Genomic DNA, 27,135 nt, shown 5'->3' with positions numbered 1-27,135 from the left:
ACAAAGAAACCCTAAAATAAAAAGGTAACCTGTGTATAGTGGTGCTCAATACTGTTTGGATTCCTTGTAACAATCAGTGTATTTAAAAAGAGGCTCACCCTCTTTTTAAAGGGTAGCTCAGTTGATTAGAGCGTCACCCCAATACTCCAAGGTTGCAGGTTTGATCCCTGGTCAGGGTACACGTAAGAATCAACCAATGAATGCATAAATAGACAGAATAACAAATCAGTGTTTCTCTCTTTCCTCCTCTACCTTCCTCTCTAAAATCAGTAAATAAAAAAATTAAAAAGAGACTTAGAAACAAACGAGCCTATGACCCTGGGAGACTGGGAAGCTATATGAACTTCTGAAGCATGGTTCAAAACTGATGGTCTTCCTTACCTCTGCTTCAAGGGCTCATTAACTAGACCCCAAAATAATGTCTTCAAAATGATGTGTACATTAGGTGGTAACCAATTAAACACCTCCACAGTCAAAACCTGGGAGCTACATAAATGAATGAAATACATGACAAAGGGGTTCAATTCCCAGTCAGGGCACATGCCTGGGTTGCAGGCCAGTTCCCTGCAGGCCAGTCAGTTCCCAGCAGGGGACGCACAAAAGGCAACCATACATTGATGTTTCTCTCCCTCTCTCCTTCGCCTCTAAAGATAAATAAATAAATAAAATCTTTTTAAAAAGTGTATTAGATAACGTAGCTCAGTATAAGTCACTACAGTATCAGTCCACTAAATGGTATTTACTAAGCTCCTACTCTTGCTCGGCACTGCACCACCTACAAACTTAGCATTTAGAAAATCCCATGAGGAAGAACTCGGCAACACCAAAATCCATAGTCCAGTTGGATTTCACCTCCCCAATCCACCAGCCTACTGTGCAGGGAACAAATGGCCTCCCCTCCATCAAATCTCACGGGCCCTTTCACTCTTTATTCCTCTGGACTTCTCTGCAGCATTGGACACTTCAGCAGCTTTTTTATTTTCTCTTTTAATTATCCTCTCTCCCCTGGTTAGCTGCTTTTCTATTCCCTTCATGGTTCCTCGCTCCTTTTTCCTTCCTCTGCTTGACCAAGGGCACTTCCCAAGGCCATGAGTCAGTCAGTCTCTCTCTCTCTCATAAAAATCACTCATTTGATCTCTCCTTCCAAATCATCCCCACCCTTTCTCAACTCTCCCATATTTTCAACTCCCCAGTAATAATAAAGTTTTTTCTAGTACGTGGTGCCTCTACTAAATATGCCTCCCCATATTAAACTATTCAAAAGCCTCCATTTCTTGCCCTTGTGCTATTGCCCCACAACAAAAGAGCTTCTCTCTTGACCTCATTCATGTCTTCAATAGCAGCAGCATCCTCCCAAATCTTACAGCCCTGTTCTTCACCTTCAATTCCAATCATTCAAGCCTTGTTGATTCTTTAACTCTTGCCTCTATCTGTTGCTACCCACTTGCCCTGACCCGACCCTCTTTAGCTCAGAGTAACCGCTTCTCTTTTTTCCTGTTTCCTCTTTTCAAACTGGCCAGCTTGCTGCTGCCATTCTGACCTTTCAGTCATCACCCCTGCCATTCTGATCATCCCGTCACTCTCCCCAGCCATTCAAGAACCCTCATCACCACCCACATCTCTTAGTAACCGGGGGTAAGTAGAGCAGAGTCACCAAAAGCTCAGGCTCTGGAGCCTGACGGCCGGGCTTTGAACCCCAGGGACGCCACTGACTGGCTGTGTGCCTCAGTCTCCTGACCCCTGAAACAGAGTTGACAATAACACAGTATCCCCTCTGAGGGCTGCTGTGGATATGGGATTCATTAAAAGGTGTTCTGAATTTGGAATAGTTCTGGTTTAGTGTTACATTTTGATGGGCCCCAGCTGGACTGGCCTATCCAGTGCCTCCGAAGTGTGTGTGCCCATACTCCCTTTGTTATCACAACTGCCCTCATTCACCTTTCATTGTCAGGGAGACCCTTCATCCTCCTGGCAGCTCTATACAAACTCTACCCATGAAGGATCAGGTCTCTTTCCAAACTGGCAAACTTGCTGCTGCCACTTGGATCTTTCAATCATCACCTCTGGCATTTTTATCTTTTCCTGCCCAGCCAAGGGGTCTTCTCTGGTGACTCCCACTGTGCCCTGTTGCTCCTGCCTGTGAACTTCTATAATACTTACTGCATGTCCCCAGTCAGGCTGTTCTTTAAGTTACCACGTGTAAGAGGTGGCCCACTCACTAGAGATAGTATTGGTGTTACAGCCGGCAGCCTGATTCTTTCTTTACAATGGGTTCCCCTAAGTCAGTGCTTAATGTCTCTCAGCCTCAGCTTCTTGCTCTGAAAAAGTTATAATATTATCTCATTAATACGGTTTTCTCCAAAGCTGAGTGAGATCATGTAAAGCTTCTATCCCTTCATGAGGCATATTAGCACACACTGGTTCCCTTCCAGTGAGACTGTAAACCCTCCGAGGGCCGCTCACGCTTCTCCCAGCTCCAAGGACAGCGCAGTGCAGAAATGAAAAAGACATGCGGGTGAAGGGCGGGCCAAGCAAATGAACTCATTCCCAGTCTAATGATTTTATGACAATATTCTGAAATGGGCTTTTCCATGTCATAAAATGCAAATCATAAAATGCCTTTTAACATATTCAATTTGCCAAGAACATAAACAGATTTTATTTTTGCTCTGATGAGGGAATATATTATCCACCTAACCTTTACCTCTTATGTAAGATTTTTTAGATAGAAGTCATTTTTTTTTTCAAAATTCAGAAAGTCCATGGCAAAAGAAGAAAAAGTAATTGGAACACAAAGTAATTTGAAAGATTTTTCATACCTAAAAAGGGAATTTTTAACCACAACCTTAGTCATAAACCTTCAACAGGCAAATCAGAAGCAGTGAAAGATAAGTACCCAGGAGAGAATGAGATTCAAGTGCGTCTCGGGTTCAGGCAGTGGGTTACAGCACTCACAAGACTAGCTGCCGGAAGTGGGTGCTGTACCTTTATCACGGCCGCCCCCACCTGACCACCTGTAGCAGCCTCAGAGGAAGCAGACAACCCCCACACACTTTCCAGCTGCATCTTTGAGCCACAAAGTACGCACACATAATCAGCCAACGTATAAAACTATATCAGAAGCATCAATGTGAACAGGGGAAAATCTTCGGCTGCTGATGAGTAACCTGTGTTATTTAGATTCTGTCACCAAGACCAGAAGTTAAGCTAAGGGGAGACCCCTCTAAACACACCCACACAACCCTGATAACCGGCTACACAGTGCATGATCTCAACATGAAATATTTGGGGCGCTTAAAAGGCTGAAGCAGCAAATCCTTTGGTAGAAGGTAGGGGGCCCAGGGTGGGTACTTTGGAGGCTGTAGTTCTCCTCCCCCTGGTGTTCAATGACAAATGAAAATATGTCACCGGATCCAACAGCAGGGAGGACTGTTTCTGCCTTAGAATCAGGCCAGACAAAGAATAGAGCCACGGCCCCGTGATCCCACATTGTCCTTCAAGAGAAAAGGCTGGATCTCACTGAATGAATGTAATTCACACATTCGGAGCAGTATTCTTTGAGGGGACTGCTTCAGAAAGTCACATTATTTAAGTCCAGTGGAGAAAAAAATAAAGTAAAAGCAACAGCTTTCAAGTATTTTTAAAACTTTGCTTTGTTCCACCTGAGTAATATTTTAATCGTCATTTTAAGCAGTTAAATTAAAATGCACCTGCACTGTAAATCATGAGAGAACACACCTGCTCTTCAAATATAACCTAAAAATAATTTGATTCCTCCTCCCATGCCCTGATTTTATATTTAATTTGGAAAGCAAGAAAAAACTTGAATAAGCCTGAATTTTGACCCACAACTTATAATCCTAAAGAAGTCATTAACAGAAATGAAAGAAAACGAGACTTCTCGAAATATACCCATAACCCAAAATGCAGCCAGTATTTGGAGGGTGGAGCAAACACACTGACGTCCCAACAACGAGGAGGAGGGACTCTCTATAAATGCAAGGGACATCTGCCACAGCAATGCAGGCACAAAACTTCCAAGTCTCTAAGAGCTATGTCCTACTTTAATGTAATGTTCTCCACTATAAAGTAATTTTAATTCACCACTAACAATAGCAATGGTGTTCTCTGTCTACTGAGGCCAGACAGACCATCCGAGTATTCACCCCTGGTCTGCACTTTCCATGTGGCTTGCCTAGGGCCACCTCCAGTCAGAGCCAGAAAAACTGGAAGATTTCTTCCTCTGCCCAGTGTGCTTAAAATCGGTGGCTCGTATAACTCTGAATATAAAACACACATCTTTAAATGATCATCTTTAAAGTTAATAAGCTACAAAGGTAGGCATGAAGTCTTCTGTATTGGCATATCCTAGAACTACACTTCAGTCAGGCAGGACTGTGGCTGGATAAATAAATGGTGCCTTAATGTTTCTTCTTTTTTAACACAGGTTAGGGAACCTACAATGGCTTTCTTTGCAAGAACGCAAATTCAATTGCCTGCACATTACCCTAGGCAAAAGAGAAAGGGATGGGGGAAAGTTCAGTAAAATACTGAAAACTGTATCTTTCACTTAGCACTGGGATGCAATTTCCAACCATTTACCCCCACCTCCATTTCTTCACCCCCCAATAAATACACACAGGTTTTCACCCCTTATTCTACACACAGTGGTGTCTCAACAACAATCTCATCTTAGTTTTTCTCTATCGTTTGCCAGAATTTCTCTTGGAGAAAAAAAGTGTAACTGTGAGAGAAATCTGAGTGATACAAATTCAGTACAAATATACCTCATTTTGTTGTATCCTTGCTTCACTGTGCTATGCAGGTGTTGTGCTCTTTCTCACAAATTGAGGGCAAACCCTCCACCAGCAAACAGATTATGAATACTGGCTTTAAGTGGTCTGGAGCCCACCAAACCCATGGTTATCTCCAAAGCATGCCTGTATTTCAGTATTTTACCCTTTTCAAACTTTATCTTAATGAAGGAGTTTACTATTTCTCTTCATTCTCCCTTCTGAAAGTGTGTGAAGGCAGTAAAATTCCTTCTCCTTGTATCTTGTTGTGATGGCTGCCTTAATACTTATTTTGGTACAGTATCTGAGGTATCAAAAGGGGAACTTTTACTTCTTCCCTTCAAAAGAGTATCACAAAACTAAATTTCAGCCTTATCTACCAAACAATTTAATAATTAAGCTGCTTTTGTAATTCTTGCCCCACAAAAATACATGTTTGTTTACCCAAACATGTTCTAGAATATTCAACAGCAGTGCTATTCATAATGGCCAAAACAACCTGATAACTACACAAATAGATAAATATTGGTACATTACCATCATGGAATACAATTTAGTGCTGAGGATCAAAAATCAACCATTATATGCAACAATACAAATGAATTTCACAAACATATTATTGAATGAAAAAGCCAGACCCAAAACAGTGCATGCTATATGACTCAGTTTATCTCAAGTTCAAAAACGGGCAAAGTAAACCTATGCTTTTAGAAGTCAGAGCAGTGATCAGCATGAGAGGGGTAGTTAAAAGGGGAGCACGAGAGCTTCCTGGGCTAGTGCTAGAAATGTTCCAGTTATATCAGTGTTCACTTGGTAAAAATTCATCACTATGATGAATGTATGTGATGTGTACACTTTTCCCAATGTACAATATAATTAAATTTGAAAGTTAAATGAAATGAAATTAGCTGTTTCTCTCAAGAAATAGATTTATAGGTGTGAAAATCAGACTGGCTCAGCATAGTAAAATGGAGCTAAAGAGCTGGACTCAGATTCAAGATTTTACCATTAATTATACAATCTTGGCTTCTCTGGCTTTCACTCCTATAAAATGAAGCAAACAGCAAAGATTAAATGACATAACAGTGCATTTTTTAGCAAAAAAGGATATACAAATGCTTATCACAATTGCCTGAAATATGCTCTTTTTGTGGTTCAGGAAAGCAAGCATCTCTGAAAGTAGGGCAAAGGTGCAGACCGAGATTTCTTCTTCAAGTGAATGGATCTGTCCGTGGCATCTCATTTCCAAAACTCTCAGTGAAGTTCTGATCTTATCTTCTCTGAAAGCTCTTAATCACTCCACACCTTAGAGTCCAGACCAACAATTCCGAATAGAAATGTCATGAGAGCCACATATGTAATTTGAAATTTTCTAGTAGCTATATTTTTATATAATAAGCAAGTACAAATTATATTTTTACCTAACCCTTATGTGCAAAGTATTACTAGTATGTAATACTTTTGTAACCAACCTGAAAAAATGTTAAATTAATATTTTGTCCTTTTTTGTATACTAAATCTTTGAACTCAGTGTGTATTTCACACCCACAGCCCATCTCTATATGGACTAGCCACATTTCAAGTCTCAAAAGCCACATCACATGTAGTTAGTGGCTACCATATTGGATAGCACAGGCTGGAGTCTAACTGGAATATGTGATTTCAAACCATTCTGGGAAAAAAGCCTAAGATCAGGTAAACCCTACAGGAATATATAAAAATCTTCCTAAACCACGCTCTTAAGAGTTGAATATACTTAAATTTTCAACAGCTATGAGATTAAATTCAACACCAATCTCCTAGTTACTCAATATTCAAAATGGTGATCTAATCATCTAAAATTTGGTAAGATGCTATGATTATTAAAAATAAATTTATAAGTTATCAAAGTTTTTGGACATTGAGACTGTCTTATTTATGTCCTTCCCAGAATACTCAGCCCCCAGCTTTGTACACAGAAAGTGCTCTGCATATATTTAAGGTGAATGAGTGAGCAAATAAATTAAGCAAGTCTCACCTTTGACAGGAAGCTAAAGAATAAAACAAACAAGCAAACAGAATAAAAACAAAGACACTGAAATAGAGAACAAGTGGGCAGCGACCAGAGGGGAGAGGGAAGGGAACTTAAGGGGAAAAAGGGGGGAGGGATTTTGAGGAACAAGTATGAAAGACACAGAGATGAGGACTGGGGGGGGGGGGGGATTGGGAGGGAGGGGGGAGACCGGGCGGGGGTGGGATGGGAGAAATAGATAAAAAAAATGTACTTGAAAAGTAACTAAATAAAATTTAATTAAAAAAAAAAAGCAAGTCAACAAGCTGGCAGAAGAAAATCTAGCCTTCTCTACCTTACAGCCAGTTACTGATATGATGGAGCAGTTTACTTGTTAATAATCATTTATGAATTAAGAAATCAAAACTTGAAGAACCTCACTAATGCAGAATTAAGATTTTTTTAAGGGTCAGCCCTAGAAAAGGAGGTGAAACCCTGCCTAACTAATATTAAAACAATTACAATGCACAAAAGGTATTAAAATGTCTGTAATACTTTTACTATTTTATAAAGCCATTTGTCAACATTACCTCATCTAGATGACATACATACACCAAATATTATTGAAGGCCCTTGTCAAAGTAAAGTTTCTTTGCCCTATATGCCAAAAGAAAATATATCTGGAAACATGTGCTTAAACCAAATAACTCATAGTTACATGGCCTTAAAGAACACCTTTTATTCATAAAAAGTTTTCCAACTCATTTTTGCCATATTTTATATCTGGCTGTAAGTCATTTAAGAACTTCCTTATTTTGGAATTTTATGACTATCATGTTAAGTACTAGTTTTACCATGGACATCAAAAGAATAAGTGACTAATTACATAAAGGGGGAAATATGAAATGAATCATAAATTCCATCTGAACTTAATCAGTTAAAAGGACAAGTAGCAAAATATTTAAGGAGAGAAGAGATGAGCTCAAGTTAGTCATGGTATTTTGAGAGGAAAAAGCTACAAACTATTTTACTTGCCTGAGCGCAGATGTAAAATCTAAAAGATAAGGGCCACTGTGGAGAATTACTAAAATGTACTCAGACTTCAAAGGTTCCCATAAGGTCAAAATATGGAATATGTACAAGCAAAAAGAAAAAACAGGCTAAATATAAAATCAATGCATTATGAGATGTTTTTATTATTTAAATGTCTCTTTTGACTATTCTTAACAGGTTTTCAAAGTCTTAATATACTCTGGAAACTTTAAGAATAGAAGAGAAAGAAAATGAAGAAATTGATACAATTTTAAAACAAGAATCTAGTCCTATACTAAAAAGCAAAAATACTGTTATGTTTTAATTGCTATAAGCTGCCCAAATACATAAGAAACCTAACTTTGACTTTAGGGAGAAAATGGACAAATCCACTTCAGACTAATTGAGCAACAAATACTTGCTTGGGTTTATGTATACATAACATATTCAGGCATTTTACTTTTAAAAAAGGTGTAATTGCTATGACTGACATACAGTATTTTTTTAGTTTCAGGTGGACAACATAGTGATTTGATATGTGTATACCTGGGGGTGGAGAAAAGTAGGTTTATGATTGTTCGTATGGAAAAAGTACAAAAAATAATGAATAATAAAAGAATAAACTCTGTTTCACACACTCACGACTGTCAACCTACCTTTGCCCACACTTGTGTTGCACAATGATCGCCACAGGGAGTCCAGCAGACATCTGTCACCACACACAGTTATCAATTTATTTCTTCTTGTGCTCTGAGAACTTTTAAGACCTACTCTCTTGGCAACTTTCAAATATACAATACAGTATTATTGACAGGCGTTTTAAACTGATAATGTTACATATGAACTGGTAATTATCAGTCTACTACATAAACTCACTGAGTCCTAAGAATTATAAAAAGGAATCTTAGAAACATTTAGCCCAGTGCTTCTCAAACTTTAACATGCGTGTGAGTCCCTAGGGGATCCTGATAAACTGCAGACTGTCATTCAGTGGGTGTGGGGTGGGCCTGAGTCTCTGCATTCGAACAAGCTCCAGGTTATACTGATGCTGCTGGTCCAGGGACCACGTGTCAGATAGCAAGGCTCTTATCAAGCCCAAGGGAGGCCCCACGGCCTCTGCTTAGAGCAGGAGCAAAACCTGTCTCCACTATAGACAATGAAGGGATCTAGTTGTGGAGCAACAAGAAAAGTTTGTTTCCTTGTCCAATGATGGAAGACACCCTTTACCTCCCTGCATCTTTTCTTTTCTGTGTTAAACATCCCCACCTCCTTGGCCAGGTTCCAGATCCCTAAACATTGATCACAGAGGATGCTCCTTCCTTGGTTAACATCTTCCTTCCCCAAATAGTCCCTTGGTACGAATGCAGTATTTCATATACGTGACAACCAGGCCGGAGAACAGTTGAACAAGACCACTGCACTGCCCGATTAAAGAGGACATCTCTGTTCATGTGGCTCTAAGGAGGCACCAGTTTCCATAAGAACCAGAGAGCCCTGCTGCACCAGTGCTTACAATTATGTGCAGGAACTGGCACCAAACGGATGTGCAAATTCTGTACTTGAACAATTTTTTTTAATTCATCAGATGTGGAGATTTACATTTATTCCTGTAAAATGTCATCTTACTGTTTTGGGCTTTACAATTACCCTGAGGTAATTTTCAAATAACAGCTCAAATAGGAAATATTTTCAGAAAATAGCTCACAAAAACCTTAAAAATGTATTAACTAATAGGTCAGACATACACACAGGTGCAAAAAACACGTGCAGCTTTAAGAAATAATTTTGAACAACCCTTGGGACTGCTTTTCAGGTTGGAAATAAAACACTGCCAGGAACTTGGAAAGCACCTAATGAACCCCTTCCCATCATACCTCACTCAGTCACCTCCAGGGATCACCGCTCTACTGGTCTTCTTGTGACAATCATGCTCTAAATTTTCTTTATAAGTTTACCATCTATATATACATCCTAAACAGCACTTTTAGTTTTGGATGCTTTTGAACTTTCCATAAATAGAATCATACTGTGTACATTTTCTTCTGTGTCTGGCTTATTTCATTCAATATCCATACTAATGCATGCATTTTTATTTGTTTAACAAATACTTAAAAGAAGGTATTATGTGCTGGTCACTCTTCTAAGCATGTTGCAAATATTAATTCATTTAATCCTCCTAACAACCCTATCAGGTAGATATTCTTATTTTCTCTCAGGCAGAATCCTTGCCTTAACCACCAAGCACACTGCCTCTCCAACCCTCCTCCATGTGGCATTGATATTCCGGTGCATACATTTAGCAAATTGGGACTGTTTCCAGTTTTTAATGTATAAACAATGCTTCTTTGAACATCCCTGTCCATGTTTCTTTAAGCACATGAGTAAGAAATTTTCCTACACACACACACACACACACACACACACACAAGTAAGACCACTGAGTTGTAAACTAACAGCAGGTTGAACTTGCATTAGGTAATGACAAACTCTTTTCCAATGTAATTGTATCAAGTTATACTCCTATATGCTATGTCCAAAAACTCCGATCCATATACAAATACAACCTTATCAACATGTGTCAGATTTTTAAATTTCTGCCAATCCAAAGACTATGTATAAGTTATTATGATTTTGATTTACATGTGTTTGACTATTAAATTAGCCAGCTGAATTTCTTTTATGAAGTGTTTAAGTATGTGAATGCACAGTATCATTTTTTTATTGAGTTCTCTGGCTTTTTCTTATTGATTTATACTTGTTCTTTATATATTCTGGACCAACCCCATACATGTGCCACAAATATCAACTGATTTGGGCTTGTTTTCTTACTCTTCATGTTTTAGTGAGTTCTATTCACAATTTTCTTTCAAATAATGAAAGTGAAGGACTCCTCATACATTTAAAACCTTCCATCCCACTCTAAAAGAATTTCATAGGCCTACACTTAACAGTCCTCATCCCCTCCATTCACTGCATCTTAAGAATGGTCAAGGGCTATTATGCTGACAATGATCAATACAGAGAGTACGGCTGATGAATCTGACATCTATAAATCACGAAGGGTATCAGCTAGGAAATAAAGGACCATTTCAGTAAATCCCACAATATTTTGAGGACAATATAGATCTAACTCCTTTTAAAGCTCTGCTGACTCCGAGCCTTGCTGACTCTTTTCTCCCAACCCCTCCAACATTCACTCACCTTCCCCATTCACCCTGGCATTCGAGCACACACTGCCATGCATCGCACTTCAAATGCTTCATGTCCTTCTATGAATCGTCTCCAGGACAAAATAACAACTTCCCTATAGACAGTGACCATTACACTGGTATGGTTTTCTGCACATTGTATTCTGTGCCTAGCAGGGTTCTCTGCAAAGAGCGAGTCCTCAATAAGTAATTACTGATTTGTCCAAGAAGTAATAGTAGGATATAATAAAAGAACTTTAGAGTTAATGTATATAACTCATGCATCAGGACACTGTACAAAATAAAAACATAAACTGGTTCAAAAGATATTAATCTAAAGTTCAGTATGAAGAAAACATTGGTAAAAAATATACCTGAAATGGTAGGATAGGAACAGATTGTAAGAAGCTTTAAATGTTCTGCCAAGGAGTTGTTTAGATTTCAGTGGGCAGCAAGAAGCCATAGGTGATTTTTAAAGAGGGAGAGTCAGTGAATCCATCCATCCATCCATCCATCCAACAAATACATATTTATTGAGCACCCACTCAGTGCCAGACAGTGGAAACAATGATTCTTGAACTCCTGCAGCTTAAGTCACAGTGAAAGAGACAGATAATCAACAAGTGAGCAACATACATAGCATGTCAGAAGGTAATGAAATCTACAAAGAAAAGACAGGAGAGGAAAGGGGTGGGGCTCCTGGGACGGAGAGCAGTCCCTCAACTCCACAGGGGAGCCAGGGAAGGCCCCACTGAGGGGGCCTGGGGAAGAAGTTACTCCTCACTGTGTCCCGCGGGTTCTCTTGTCTGTTCTCTTATCTGTTCCCAAGGACCTAGCTGGCTATTGGAACATTTTACTAGCCAAAGGCAAAGGGCAGTCCAAAGATCCCAGTCCTCCCTCACACCTTGAGTTCTGGGCCTCCTTCTCCCTCTCCTCAGTCACCCCACCCCCACCCCCGCCCCGGCCATGCAGGTGCATTTCTGACCCTCAGGATCTCCAACACCAGGCTGAGTACAAGAACCATCTCAACGTCTTGTCTTCCTGTAGTAATGCCCTTCAGCCTGGCCTTCTCCCCTTACTGGCCTCTGAAGTTGGGGCCTCCTTGGGCCCTCTCCTGATTCCTCAAATCCAGCCTCCTTCCCAGGATGCATTCTGTCTCAGGCCGGAAGCCACTTCCGGCTTTCCTTCCGATTTCTTTCCCACCTGAATGACCCCTTCCGGAAACTGGCTGCCAGCAGGGATGGCAAAAGGAGCACCTGATGCCATTGTGGGGGCGTCTCCATGAGCAAGACACCAGGGTCAAAAGGGGCAGCGTGTGGGTGCACGCATATGTATGTCTAGTGAGTGCGTGCCAGTGTGCGTGTGCGCCCAGGTCTGCCCAAGAACCGAGTGAGAAAGCAGTGTGGGCAGGCAGGCAGGAGTCACCAGAATCTACGAGGACAAATGAGAAGAGGCAAGTGTTCACACAGAGAAAAAAATTGCAAACATTTGCCAAGAGGGAAAGGAAAAGACCCTCTAGGAAAGAAACTCTCTTAGGTAGCAAGACACAAGGGTAAAAGAGTAACAGAGAAGGATGAGCATGAAAAACCCCAAATGCTGAGAAGGTGGCAGGACACCACACACATACACACGAACCCATCTAAAACAAAGTGTAAAAAAGACAAGACTGACGTGAATTTGAACTAATAAAAGTCTGCCAACAAATGTCCCCGATCTGAGAGGCAAAAGGAGGAGTGACCTTACTCAAGTGAAGAGTCTGCAACCTAGAGAAACTCGGCCTCTGGAGGAAACCGAAAGTGACTCTTTACACACATAGGGGAGCCCACCTCTTACAGAACCAGCTCCTGTCCTCCTGGTACTGACTGATTCATTTTCATGCAAACAGGGAATCCAAAGTGTACAGTTCTGATTGGTCCAAATATTATGGCCCTGATTGGTCAGAATCAAGTATTCCGATTTGTTGGTATGGACACAAATGGGGATACAGTTGTGCAGTTCTGACTGGAAGGGGCGATCTCAGCCCACCAGTTGAAAGGCAATCCCCAAAACTCCTTTACAAAAGGCAGGGACACAGCGCAGGAGGCTGGGCAGCTCCGTCCCTGGCGTTTCCCTGAGGGGCAGTGCATGTGAGAGGCCTCCACCAGCAGTGGCCATGAATTTGCGCCCACTTAACTACAAGAAGTCCTTCTTGACAAATATATTCTTTCTCGGGGTCCACTCTTCTAATTTTCAATTTCCCTTTAAAGCATTTATTTCCCAGATCAAGGCTAACATAGCAAGCAAGGGAGAAAGGCCTCTGGCTCTAGTAGCTAGGAAACAAATAACAGAACATTGCTAAAGATGAAGTGTTTAGGAAAAAAAAGCTATATAAATGTAAATGTAGACAGTCTCATATTCTAGAAATTCAGCTTCTTTCACCACAGAATGCAAAAAGGAAAGGCTCTTGGGTACAGAGCTAAGATAGTGATCTTGAATGGTTTGGCCAAACTGCAGGGAAAAAAACAACAAACCAACACTAAACAAACCAAAACAAAAACAAAAAAACAAGAATGCTCCCATACAGACATGCAAGTAAACAAGCTGCAAAAATAGGAGCATACATCCCAACTCCCTGTGATGCTTGGGGTCTCTAGGCGGCCCCCCACCCTCCCACCCCCCGCCCCCGCAGTGGAAACCAGACAGCACCCTCCTTCCTCTGATAACTGCCCCTTCTCCACGGTGCCTTTTCCTCTGACTCGCATTTTCTGTCAGCCTTCCTCTTGGAATCCTTTCACGGTGACTCACGGGGCAAGAGGGCTAGTCAGCAATACCACAGGCCTCCGCAATAGATGCCGTGTGGGAGGCGGGCAGCTCAGCGGACTGTCGTCTGTACCGGTTTTTTCCTTTCTCTGTTCAGGGAGGATCTGCTTTTCAGCCACATTTCCCTCAAAACACATCCCTGTCAGGAGATGCTTACTGCACAGATTTCTAAACGATGAAATGATCTGAATTTGGCTACTTAGTCATAACGAAACTAAAAACAGTAAGATGAAAAAACAATAGTGTGATCATCACACCTACAAAAAACAACTTTATACTTGGGTGAAATCAAGAGATCAGGAAAAAAAATGCTTAAACTAATATTTTCCAACCTTTCACTAACAGCCAGGGCTGAAACCACATGTTTTGAAGGTCTTGCACTGTGTTATTATTAGAAGTCACAATTCTATTGATACTGATGAGTCATTTGTATCGGCGGAAACCAAGAACTTCCATCAACATCATGTTACACACAGTCACTGTGGCTTGGCTTTTTCTTTATTACTGGTCAAAGCTGCTGCAGAATGCTTATTGAAGCCAAAAAAGGAGGAGCTCTCCTTAGGGTACACGAAGCTTCTTTTCCCTAGCGATCTCACTTCTCAAGATAGTTTAGAATGATTTAATCAACCCATAATTACTAAATGAAGTTTATTTAGAAATCTCGAAAAAGTTACATTTCACACCTACAGATGAGAATAAGCAGAAGTGAACTACAAAAACAAATGGCGAAACCATCTCTGAAAACACATACCAGCTTTAAAAGGATCTGAGGTCAGGTGTGTGTTTGTTTTCCTTAACCTGAGTAACATGCAACAGACACCAACAAAATCTGTCATTACTTAAGGACTGGAGCCACACAAAGCAATGTCGGGCTAGCCCTCTCGGCACCCGCTCTGGCTCTGCTCCTTCCCCACTCAAGGCACTGGCTCCTCGCTGAGGGAGAAGCGGGTCAGGTTTCGGTTACACCAAGAAAGCCGACGTTTAAAAGGTTCATGAAAGTTCCTTCTGGTGCTAAGGAGAAAATAACAGCAAATTCCCTTTCCCTCATTGTCTCCTCTTTCCCTCTCCACCTTAAAGAGTTCCAGAAATTTAAAATGATTAAGAACCAGTTTTCCCGAGGGATTCCCAGAATTGCTGATTCTAACGTAGCCTCTAGAAAGGTGAAAATATGCCGTTTTCTACTCTGCAACCAGAAGGCTGTGTTTGGCAGCTGGAAGAAGAAGGGAACTCATCTCAGCAGTGAGCACAGCTCTGAAAATAGCCTTCCAGCAGCTAGACTGCCCGCTGCTCTCCTAAGGCAGCACTGGCACTGTGGGCAGTTGACAGTGAGGCCAGCTGAGCACTGCAACAGCCGCATGAGTCAGCAAACGCTGGTAGGAAACTGCTGACAGACTAAATTACTCTTGCATACAGAAGGTGCACACACCTACCGGGCAAAAACAAAAACAAGGTACATGCAAATTAGCAAGCAGGAACCTCACTACCCTTGCAGTTGCTATTTGCCAAGGTTAAACCAAAAATATAATCTATGCCACCGCTTCAGAAGTAGTACTAGCAACGAATAGTAATTAATAGTGGTAATAAACAACTTACTCTCAGTGTTGTGATGTGTGGAACAGCTGCATTCAAATCTCACAAGCTAGTTAATTTTAACTGGTTTTAATTTTAACTGGATTTAACTGCTTTTCCTCCCTTTTGAAAAAAATCAAAATAGTTGCCATATTGACCACAAGAACCGGTAACAGACAAGCACAGTTCCTGTTTTTCAGAGGGGACTTACTTTTAAACCCACAATATCAAGATGCTTAACATAAGTGGAAATTTCAACTTTATTGTTTGATGTGGGAGACATAAACCTGTACACTGATTCAGACCCCACAAACGTTATGGAGTAGTCACACCTCAGGCTTCATCCCTATGCATCTTTCATTTTTTGTTCTCATTTAATACATGACCCCAAAATCTACAGGGAGACAGGTCGTCTGGAACTGAAGATACCTTTTCCTGCAGAAACAATGTCATGCCAGTGATGTGACGTTCCGGGACATGCCCCGAAACTATCTCAAATTTAAACTATGAGTGAGAGGTTAAATTTGCAAATTAAAAAGAAAACATAATACTATAACAATAGTTCCAAAACTAAAGAAAACACTCTTGATTGACTGTGCTTGAGAAAATGTCTAAATAGAGGAAGATGAGGGTACGCTCTTGTAAATAAGACCTGTGGACTTCATCTTTAACTTCCCTCTGGTTCCTTTAATATGGTTTAATGGTCAATTCCACTTTAAAATGCATGGCATGCCCTGACTTTGCCATATCACTAGAAAAATCTTTATCAGTGGTGAGTACTGACTTTTTTCCTCTCCCCAAACTGATCAGAATTTAGAAGAGAAACGAGGAGGGGAGAAGGGTTACAAAGAGGAGGTACTAAAGAGGGAGGAACAAAAAGAAATGGAGTCAGGCAGGCAGGAAGGCATGGGGTATTCAACTACAAAGATAGAGGAAAAGTAGGAAGGGAGAGAAGTCCCATACTGGATACCACACTCCCAGAGAAGGGAGACTCTTCACATCCATCAAGATGCTCAGTGATCTGACCCCACAGCAAAGAAAGAATGAGAGGTAGAGCGTCCATCGGACAGTTCCAGAGACTAGCACTAGATGGCGCCATCAACTCAACATAGCATGGTTACGGGGGAACTTGAGGTGAGGGAAGGGTAGTATGGGAGGCAGTTTAGACTCCCCACAGCTAGGTATTATTTAGCGGGCAACACCTCTATCTAAAATAAGCATCGTTTTATTAATCAGTCAACCTCTACAGATGTCCAGATGTTACCACCATCCATAGGATGGGGCGTGTCAATTTTGAAATAAATTTATCAAGTCAGTTTTAATCAATAAAACTGTGGGGTGAGGAGACAGGTGAATGAGAGCCACTATTCTGTTTTCTCCTTTTACTTTTGAAATTCAAGATTTAAGCATAATAGAGTATTTCAGGTTCACTGCTACTGACTAACCTACAAAAATTTCTAGTTATAGACCAAGTGACTTGCCCTTGAAGCTCTGTTTAAATGTCAAATAACACACAATCTTGCTCTTTAGGTTTATGTGATCAGATCCAGTGTCTGGCAAGAGGAAGGTGATGCTCACTAACAAATATGCAATTATATTAAAAATCATCTGCCCTTTATATTTTTATTAGGCAGTGGTCTATATCTTCTAATCTGTTTGTCTATATTCTACGTCCGGGGCTGAACTGATCAACAGCCCTCTCTCCACTCAGAAATTCCCTCCCATCCCCAGTGTGTGAAATCCTACTATGCCCATTTTTAGGATTTTTTTTCCTTTGGCTTTGTCTCCTATGAATATGCTGATGCTTCACAAAGAAGTAATGCACTAAGAATGCTCAGTTATTTATACCTTAGTAAAAATTTTCTCACAAAATCTTTTCCTGAGATTGGTTTTGAAAGAGAAGGAGGGCACTAGTTAAGGGCACTGGGTGATCAAAGGCAGTGAAGCACAGAATGAAAAAGCAAGGACAGAAAGAGGTCATGGGCATAACGGACAGCAAGCCTTGCCTGGCCTCTTCCCAAGGCAGCAAGTCGTCATCCCTGACGCTGATCTTCCCAAGAATACGTGTGAAAATTGGGAGTTAAATCTAAGTATGTCTACATTTTTCTCTTGCCGAATGGGTAATAATATCCTTTACAGTTAATTTCATTTTTTTTCACAGTTTGACTCTTCAGGGCCCATTCATTTGCATAATATGGAATCTTGAACCCATGCAGATATTCCACTAAATCAATGCAAGTAATTCTCATACTAAATCAGCAGCTTTAATTTACGCTCATCATTGTTTGCATAGATATCTTTATACACGCATCTGCTTGATTTTTTTTTGAATCACTTAAAACTTCCAACAGTGACACACTAAGTATCTTTCTATTTTGCCGTCTCCAAAAGGTGAACTAAATACTGAAAAATAAGTGTGGTACACTCATACACTTGATCTTTTCCCAAAATGAGCTACAAACAGACACTTGGTTTTCCAGCAGCTCCCAAGAATAATGCCTCTTGACTAAAGAAGACAACTTGGGTGTCATCTGGCCCAGGGCAGGGCTGAGTCGGCATTCCAAACAGTGACCCTGCAAACTTGAGGTAACTGGGGTTACTGCCAAAGCTGAGTCCTCTAAAACCATTCAGATCTCTGGTTGAGAGTTGCAACATGCTAATCTGGCAAGATAATCGCTTCCTGAAATTGACTAGAATGAGAGCAAAGGTCACCTGCTTTTATCTGTTACTAGGGGCTAATACTTCTAATTAGGAGCTCTAAAAGAATTGGATCTGAATGAAATTCTTCCTCAGCAGTAGAATAATCAACCTATTATAGGAAGTTTCTTTCATCTTTTCCTACCTCATCAGAAAAAAAACCTAAAAAGCTAAAAACAAATTCTTCCCATAACAGGGGGCCAGGAGCCTGAGCTACCGGAAAACCCTGGGGACAGAGCCATGGGACTCATGTTCTATGCTCAGTTCTCCTTTTGTCTTTACATATCATCACTTCCACTTTCTGATCCCCAAATGGTGACTCCGACCTGAGGAATGCCGTTTTAGAAAGTGGGCCGTGTTAAAGACAGGAGACATATTCCCTCAATTCACTGAGAAATTACTTTTCAGTTTCATCTTTCGGATAGACATCAACAAAATATCCAATATTTGGTGACTAGGCCTGTATTTCCACTTCTGAGAACCACTGGAGAGCATTCCCACCTCCAGTGAAGAAGAAAGGAAAAGGGGGCGGAGCGGCGTGATGGTTAGGAGAACAAGCTCTACTAGTGTCAGACACTGAGTTTCCAACCCCAGCTCTACCTACCACTCATTAGCTGGGCAATGTTTGTGCCTTGGCTCCTAATGATCACACCTAGCTCTGGGTTGTCACCAGGACTGAATAAATTAATATGAGTAACACACAGGAAGCTCCAAACACAGGTTAGATATTGTCGAAGAAAAAAAATACAGGCATTTTAGTTATAGCACAGTCAGTGGACAAGCACCACCATATGATTACACTCATATGTGGAATCTAATGAACTGAACTGACAAGCAAAATAGAGACAGACTCATACATGGAGAGCAGGCTGACAGCTCTGGAGAGGGCTGAGCGGGTGGAGGGACCGAGGGAATAAAACAAAAAAGAAAAGTACTCGCAGACGGACAACACTGTCTAATTGCGGGGCGGGGGTGGAGGTGAAAGAGGGCATGGGGGATAAAGAGTGGTGTGGCTCAGTGGATTGAGTGCCCGCCTGCGAACCAAAAGGTCGGCAGTTTGATTCTCAGTTAGGGCACGCGCCTGGGTTGTGGGCGGGTCCCCAGTTGGGGGAGAGCAAAAGGCAATCAATGGATGTATCTCTCACACATCACATGTTTCTCTCCTTCTCTCCCTCCCTTCCCCTCTCTCTAAAAATAAATAAATAAGATTTTTAAAAAGGTAAATGGTGATGAAAATAAGATAAAAGCTTCCTGTACTTAAATAAACAGGCACTGTCAACACTCCTGAATTGTGCTAAGGATAGCCTAAATAATTGCTCTTGGTCTTCGGATGCTGGAGACCTTCCTGCTCTGGGGTAGGCAGGGCCTTCAGGCGGGAGCTGGACTCGCATTTTCACTGAAGATCCTTGCCTAAGTCCCACACATGCCAGCCAACTGGGAGGAAATGTCTGTGTAGCTTCTAATCATTCAAACATTGTCAAAACGACCCCAAATATGTTCAAAATAAGAATGCTAACTTGCATTTTTTCCAAGTTTGCAACTGAACAGTATTCTTGGCAATTAACAATTCTGTTTCTATCAGGCTCTAAAAACACAGGTAAATAAATCAATTCTGGACTCTGTATACAAGAACCATTATTTGCCAAAATGGCCCATGGGGTTATATCATGGTTTATGCAACACTCCAAAGGGCCAAAGCCAGTATTGAATTAATAGGGTTAGGAGGCTGGGGAGAAGGAGGAAGCCCCAAGTTTCAGATGGACTCTGATGGCAGTTCACTCTACAATTCCTTGGGGAGGACTATCCCAACCTCCCACCAGGTCACATTCACCTACTAGACTCTCTGCTGCCCCGAAACCTTTCCTTCAGAGAACATGCAATGGGTTACCCGTTGCTTTTTGATTGATGGCCTCCCTCCTGCCAGCTGACAGGCTTCATGAGGCAGGGACCAGGACGGGTGTGCTCCCCACTAGCACCATGACTGATCAGCTAGCACCATGCCTGCCACGTAAGGCATATTCAGTATGTTTATTTAGTGAATGAATGAGGGATCTGCCTATAAAGAAAGGCATTTCTGACGTGTGGCCCATTTTGTGGTAGCCATAAACTTCTGCTGTTTACGAAAATACAGGGTGGGAAGAAAAATAAAAATTGCCAATAATCTGTGGATATTGTTACAGTAAGGAAACTTGCTGAGCCTGCACCTTCTCCTTAATTCCTACTTACAAAATGGAAATAAGCATGCTGGGCTCTCTCCTCTTTAAACTCCAAAGTGGGAGTCTAAGCCTCTTATGGGTTAGACATGCAGAGTCCTGAGGAAACTCCTGGAGCATCTGCACAAAGGGATGGGTGAAGAGAAGGACGGTGCAAGACTGGAGTCGGTAGAGGACTTGGACAATCTAAAAGCTTGCTTCTGAAATTAACCTGGAGCCAGCTGCAGGCTCAGGAGCAAATGAAGACAATTACTAGAAGTATGGGAGGACTGGACAGTGGAGGATTTAAGTGCTTGGGAAAGAAGAAAATGAAAACCGACAAGGATGGGAGGGAGCTTGTAACTAAGAGGCAGCTCTCAGGGGCGTCAGCAGCGTGTCCTGCAGCCTTCCGGAGAGGAACAAAAGGGTCAGGGAGGAAAATGACACATCTCAGAACCAAAGGACAATTTATTATCAGGCTACGGAACAAAAGACAAGTTAACCAGGGAATGTGCTGGAGAAATGGTGATTATGAAGTCACTGGGGAGAACTGAGACATTTTGGCTGTAATGCCAATGACTACAATGAACGAGCACGTGAAATGCTTTCAGATGGGGGAGATTTATTATTTTGGAAAAAATAGCTCAGGGAAAAACAAAAGCGAAATTCCTGCCTGACTTTTGAAGCAGTGCCACTAGTAGGACAAGGTTCAATTCCCATATTCTTTAGAAAAGAAATGGCCCTTGAAAGGACATACTGGTGATTCTGCGGCTACTTCCATCTTCAGGGAAACTGAGGGGCATGCCAGTGGTAAGATTAGGTTTCAGTTTCAGGTAGAGTGACATTCGAAATTAACGAGAGGAAGGGAGGGAGAGAGAGAGAAAAAAAAGAGGAAGAAAAAGAGTGAAAAAGAAAAAAGTAAAAGAAAAAAAACCTTGAATTGACAAAGAAGGAACTACTTTTCTATTAAATGTCACCCCAGACAACCCCTGCCCCACCCAATAAAAGGTGGGTAATATTCTGGGCAATCTTAACGACTTTACAAAATGTTTAGTTCACATCAGGTTTCAGTTGGGACTTGAAAATTTTGTAAATATTTACATAAAATGTAAAGGGGGGACAGGAATAGGTCATACACTGTCACTCGTTAAACAGAAGCAACTTTCCATTGCTGCTGAGGCCTTGGGGCTGCTTTTCCAAACAGAGCCCCAAGCGTGCCAAAACTGATCTGCTTTTCCAAGGCAATGCCATTTTTTTCAGTGAGCCCTGACTTCTGAACTGCAAGTGTCTCTGATAGTGTCATATGTCACTGGAGCTTCTTCAACATCCAGATAGGGAGAGGAGAGGAACAGGGGGGTGGAAGTGGGGTTTGCTGCCTGAATCACAGGCTTTGACAAATCTGTCCCATCTTCTATTGTTTTTCGTTTCTTGCACGTGCGGGCAGGGACCACGTTCACTATATGCTATGTTCCCGACCCAACACCCAGTCATCGCCTCAGGAATAGATTATGTACATAGGATGGCAGAATGACCCTTCGAGGATTACATGGTGTCCATGGTGTTAATTTTTTGGCCTTTCAATGTGTATCCTCCATTAAAACGAAAGCTATCAATCCTTGAGTGGAACTCCATGTTGATTTCAAGTTTTACTTTTCTCCTATCATTCAATTTCCCCAACAGCTCTGACCTGTAACCCATTCATTTGGTGGAGACTCCCAAATCATCTCCTATGGGCCAGGCCTTTAGAAAACAGCCAAATTCAGAAACATCAAACAATAAGATGTATTAGCTCATTCAGTAGGAAAACCTGCAGGCCAGTTCTAGCTCTGACAAGTTCTCATCCAATACCTAAAACATCTTGAGCTAATATTTAAAAATCAGGATATTCCACATAAAAATCCATATATCCAGGTTCCCTTGGAAAACCCAGACGATGTGGCAACACAAAGCCAATATTCCCACCCATTCCCTTCTCACAAAAAAGAAGCTGGGACAAAGTAGCAGTAACCTGCCACTCCACCCTGTGCCTCCCTCCCTCACAAGTACCAGTGAAAAATAAAAATGAAGGGCTCCATGTGCAATAATTATTAAAGATTTCAAGGAGACAACAGCTGGAGACAAAACTAAATGTGAGGTCCTTCTGAGCAGATGGGGGGGGGCCCCTTGTGCAAAGGTGCAGATCATATGCCCATGAAACTGGCCCTGCTCCCTGCCCCTTCACCAAACGGGAAAGATATTTATTTATCTAAGTCTTCTGTCTTTCATTCAGCACCAAGCCAGCGTTTACACCAAGCCAGATACCACAGCCCCTGAGACCTGAGGGGCAAAAAGTAGGGCAGTGGAGCCCCGCACAGCTGAGCTAGGGAACCACTGGGATCTCTCTCTTCCCTTGTTAAGGTTGGATCCACACCAGGGACACTAAGCATGAGTTAATCCAAGGAAAATTAAACTGCTCCCAACAATACAGATTGGTTTGAGCCCTTCTGTTGGCATCACAGGAGTCTTGATCACAGATTCTAAGGAAGAGCTCACAGCGCTAATGAATAAGTCCTGTCGGCTGTGCAGACAGTGGGCCCACAAGTGAGGAGCTGGTCTAGGGGAGATTTGAACATGAATTTGACCATCTGGCTCTCTGTGACTCACTTTGATCACAAAATGAATTGCAACAAATTGAAGAGCACATGGCCAGAGTTAATTGTCTCATCTGTAATCTGAACCTACTTTTAAGCAGTTATTATTACCCTCTATCAGGTGGAAACGTTTCCTACCATCACTGCAAAGTGCATTTTCCTGATGAACTGTAATGGATCATTAAATTCCATATCTGAATAACAATACTCTGCACTTATGCAGTGCCTTTCATCCAGGGATTTCAAGGCAGTTTGCAAATAATTAAGCCCCTCATCTCACACAGCAGCCAGAGGTGAGGGACTGGAAGGGACTTGCCTGGAGACACTGAGTTAAAGGCATAATTCGAAAGAAAGACTAAATGGCGTCCTCCCAGGCACTAGTAACACTGAAAAGTGAACTGGCGGGGAAGTGGAATCCAGATTTCCTCCCTCACCTGCTGCCTTACTTCTTCTCCACGGCAGATCCTCACATGCAACACAAAAGAAGTACTAACAGGGGTGGCTCATAACTTAGTGATGAGTTCAGACATACATATATATGAGGAGGCTGTTTCTCGATATAATCCTGGCATATACAATACAAACTGACATTTCAATCCACCTGCAGAATCGACAGATACCAGAAGAATTAACTCAACACGTTTGATTACCAAATGGCAAACCCAAAGCCTTCCAAAATCCTAAATGAAAATGCTGCTCTGCACAAGTATGTTTTAAAAGTACTTTATCCCATAATTGTGTATTCCATTTCTGGGACCCCATATGAATAATTTTCAAGTTTCCGGAAGAGCACAAATATAATGGAAGTGGGCAATCAATGTGTGTGTTTTTTTTTAACCAGAACACTAAAAGGAAAAATCATTTCAGCCACTCAGAGTTTTGTGGTGAAATTATAAACTTCTGAAAAACTGAATTTATAATGGAAATGCTGACAGACCTTTCACTGGAACAGTCTGAATGCAACACTGTAATTTAGCAATCTCGCTTACAGACTAAAGACTAATTCTAACAAGATGTCATTTTGACTCACGTTTATTATTACCTGCAAGCATGAAAACTGCCGTCTACTCCAGAGCTCCTGGAGAACCAGGGTGGGGCGAGCTCACATTCTAAACAAGACTTTTTCTGCTTTACCGAAATAGCTCTCTCCGCTGAAGGAGTGGCGGCCTTTCATGCGCAGCTCCTTTCATGCCAGCCGGAGCCTTCGCAGCTAGACATGCCTTTCCTACATGTTACATTTTAATGATCTGAGACAACCGTTATCAGAGTTAACATCTCTAATTTTACTCTAAACAGACAAAAGCAAAATATCTCATTAGGCATCATCTCTGCCAAGGTTCCCACTAGGCAGAAAAGAATTTTTATCTAAAGTAATTACCCTTTTTAGTTAAATACACTCAACAGATTCAATACACACACTCAACAGATTCAATATACACAGAGAGTAAAAGACTGTAACACTAGACAGAGAAAGTGAAAACCCAGGAACTCCGCGTCTCGCTATCCGCGGGTCCACCAGGAGTCTGTGGCTCAGTCGGGGGTGGGGCGCCCTCGTCCCTCTTGTTTGCCAGGGTCCACGGGTACCCACGGCCGAGAGCTTCTCTGGCCACAGACTAAACCATCCTGACAGCGGCTGGGCCGGAACTTTCCCCAAGTTGTCAAACTCGCCCACACACCAAAGGGTGCTGGGGATACCCCGCGTACCCACAATCCCCGAAGCCAGGGGTGCGCAGCCCTTTCATACACACACACCTGGCCCTGCCTGCTTCCTCCCACAGTCCGAGTTCCTGCAAATCCTCGGCCAGCCCGAGGTCACCGAGATGCTCACTAGAGTCCCCTCTCGCGGGCAGCCGGGGTAGTCCACGAGCGCCGCCCGCCGCCTCTCCGTCAGCGCTAGGCTCCTGAGCACCTACTAGGTGCGAGAACTACAAAACCCACGGGGCTCTTCTGCATGGGGAGGTGGAGAGGTGTTCCCTAGGTAAACTCCTTTCCTTAGCCTGAGCCTCTGGGGTTTGGAGAATGAAGTGTGGGAGGGAGAAGAGGGTGTATATTGCACTTTGATTTCATGCAGAATCTTTGGGAAAGGGATATGCAAGTTTTTGCCCAGTGACAGCACGAGCCCCTTGGTTTACCTTCCTAGGGACGCATTCCGATAACCGGTCACTGGCTAATAAGGATTCCATCCAGCGTGCAGCCCGAGGTCTGTGCTGCGAGGCCCCAACCTGCCTCTCCTCGGGACTCTCAACTTGGGCTTTGATGCCCCACCAGTCCCGGAGGCTCTGGCTACCAGGCGGCGACTGACAGCTGAGCGCAAAAGCGTGGTGGCCGCGGTCCTCACGGAGCAGCCCTGGGCACGCAAGCGGCAAGCAGGTGGGAGGCCGTCCGGTCCCGCGCGGAGATCCTGGGCTGGGGGCCGGGGCGCCGGGCCTCGCTGGGCCGGGAGCAGGGCCGCGGGTCTGACAGCTGCTCCCGCCCGGGCGGACGCGCGCCTCACTCCAGCCCGCCCTCCGCACGCCTGACTTATTACCCTCCGCTCCTCCTCCCCCTACTGTTCCAAAACACCCGTCGACGCGAACGAAATACAATGCCGCCTCACCCGCCGTAAACAGCCTGGCGAGAGGGCGCACATTCGCCTCGGCGCGTCCGCCCGCTCGGCTCCCACCGCCTTCCCGTTCCTAGAAAATGCCATAAAAGCGGGCAGGGCTCTCGGCCGTCGGCTGCGCGCCGGGCGATCGAGGCTCCCTTCCAGCGCCGCTTCCCCACGCCTCCCCGCACACCCACCGTCCCCTTAAACTTGCCCCGACACCCCGCCCAGCGCCTTGGCCCGGGACCGGGGACTCACCTCACCAGAGAACTTTGCGTCCTTTCCCTCCTCCTCGTCTCTGCGTCTCCTCAGCCCACAGCCCCCGGGAGGAGGCCGGCGCGGTGGGCGGTTCGGGGGTCACCGAAAGCTCCAGGAGAGGACGCGCATCACATGGCAGCTCGTTCCCAGCTCCCCGAGTGTGGCGTGAAGGGGGAGGGGAAGGGTCGAAGGGAGGCCGGGAAAAAGCGAGAGCCCGGCGGCAGCGGGAGTGGGCAGGAGGGTGGCGAGGGCGGTGGCGGGCGCTCGCGTTAGCGCTGCTGCGATCGGAGCCCGGGCTTGCACGGTCGCTGCGGCGGCTGCTGCTGCTGAGGCGGCGGCGGCTCGGCGCTGTTTGCTCCGCGCGGCGCGGCTCGCGCTCTCCCCGGAACGCCCACACTCTCAATCGCTACATTGTTGACATTCGGCGCTGACGTCACCCGCTCCCCATTCACAATAACTTTACGGGAGCCGGGCAGCGCACCTCCCCGGCCGCTGGGGCGCCGTACGCCTGGCGACTAGCGTAAGCCGCTCCGCGAATGGCGCTCCGGGGGCTGGGGCCGGGGCGGGGGGCGGGGGCGGGCACGCGCGCTCCGCCGCCTCGCGGGAGGGGGCGCGCCTCACACCGCTGCGGCCGGCGCTCTCCGGGCTTTGTGCGGCCGCGCGCCGGTAGAGCCCGGTGCTCCGGGCCCAGCTATCGCCTGGCTCCGTCCGGCCCGGCTCTGGACTTGCAGGGGCCTTGAAATGCAAGGGCTGGGGTCCGGTGGAGTGCAGAGTGTGGCGAGGGCTGCCAGTGTGTCACGTAGGAAGGGGGCAGAGTCCCGGACACTACACCCAGAAAGGGGAGCCAGACCTCCAGACCGGGTGTTACTGAGTTGTCCTGCGTTCCCCAGGAGGGGCATGAAAAGATGCAACACAAGCCCCCACAAAGCTGACCCTTTTGGGTGGGGGTGGGTCGAAGAAGAGAAGCCCTGACCCAGTGTTGATGTTGACCTTTCAATCCTTTCAGAGGGTCTCGGCTTGTCCCACTGAAGGAGATTGTAAGCCCCACACCAGAGTTTTAGAAGGGGCACACGCAGTTGCGAAGCATAAATGAAAAGCCAGTCTCCCCAGCTTCGGACCCAGCTTCGGACCCAGCTCCGACTGGGTTCCAGACTCTCTTCTGCCTCTCTGGAGGGTGCCAGGGTGCTGCTGCACTTTCAGGCCATCGTGTGGCTGTCCTGTCAGAAGAAAGCTTGATGGTGGTTAAGATTTTACAGAAAGTAATTAGGACTTAGACTGAACGAACATTTGCAATAAAAGAAGGATGTGTTAGTGTAGTGCTGGTGCCTGCAAATTTACCCTTGCCAAGGCCAGGAAATTCTGCCACGTTTCCCTGAACACCTATAATGTGGTCCCCTTGTGTA

At 43.8% G+C, this 27,135-nt stretch overlaps 1 protein-coding gene across 4 annotated transcripts in view; it reads right to left on the bottom strand.

Annotated features, from left to right (window-relative positions):
• BACH2 (BTB domain and CNC homolog 2) overlaps window positions 1-26,236 on the bottom strand; it is a 330,764-nt gene extending 304,528 nt beyond the window's left edge. For 2 of the 4 annotated variants that reach the window (XM_037131213.2, XM_037131210.2), the window contains exon 1: window positions 25,733-26,236. The gene's annotated coding sequence lies outside the window, so the exon portion shown is untranslated. Of the gene's footprint in view, window positions 1-25,022; window positions 25,538-25,732 lie in introns of those variants that run through there. The other 2 variants (XM_037131211.2, XM_037131212.2) reach the window with 2 other exon arrangements.
• Window positions 26,237-27,135: the final 899 nt, after the last annotated feature.

Source organism: Artibeus jamaicensis, unplaced genomic scaffold, assembly GCF_021234435.1.
Source record: "Artibeus jamaicensis isolate MK-2021 breed Jamaican fruit bat unplaced genomic scaffold, CSHL_Jam_final contig_387, whole genome shotgun sequence".
Taxonomy (NCBI): domain Eukaryota; kingdom Metazoa; phylum Chordata; class Mammalia; order Chiroptera; family Phyllostomidae; genus Artibeus; species Artibeus jamaicensis.
Note: the sequence above shows the minus strand (reverse complement) of the source record. Positions and strands in the feature narration are given on the sequence as shown.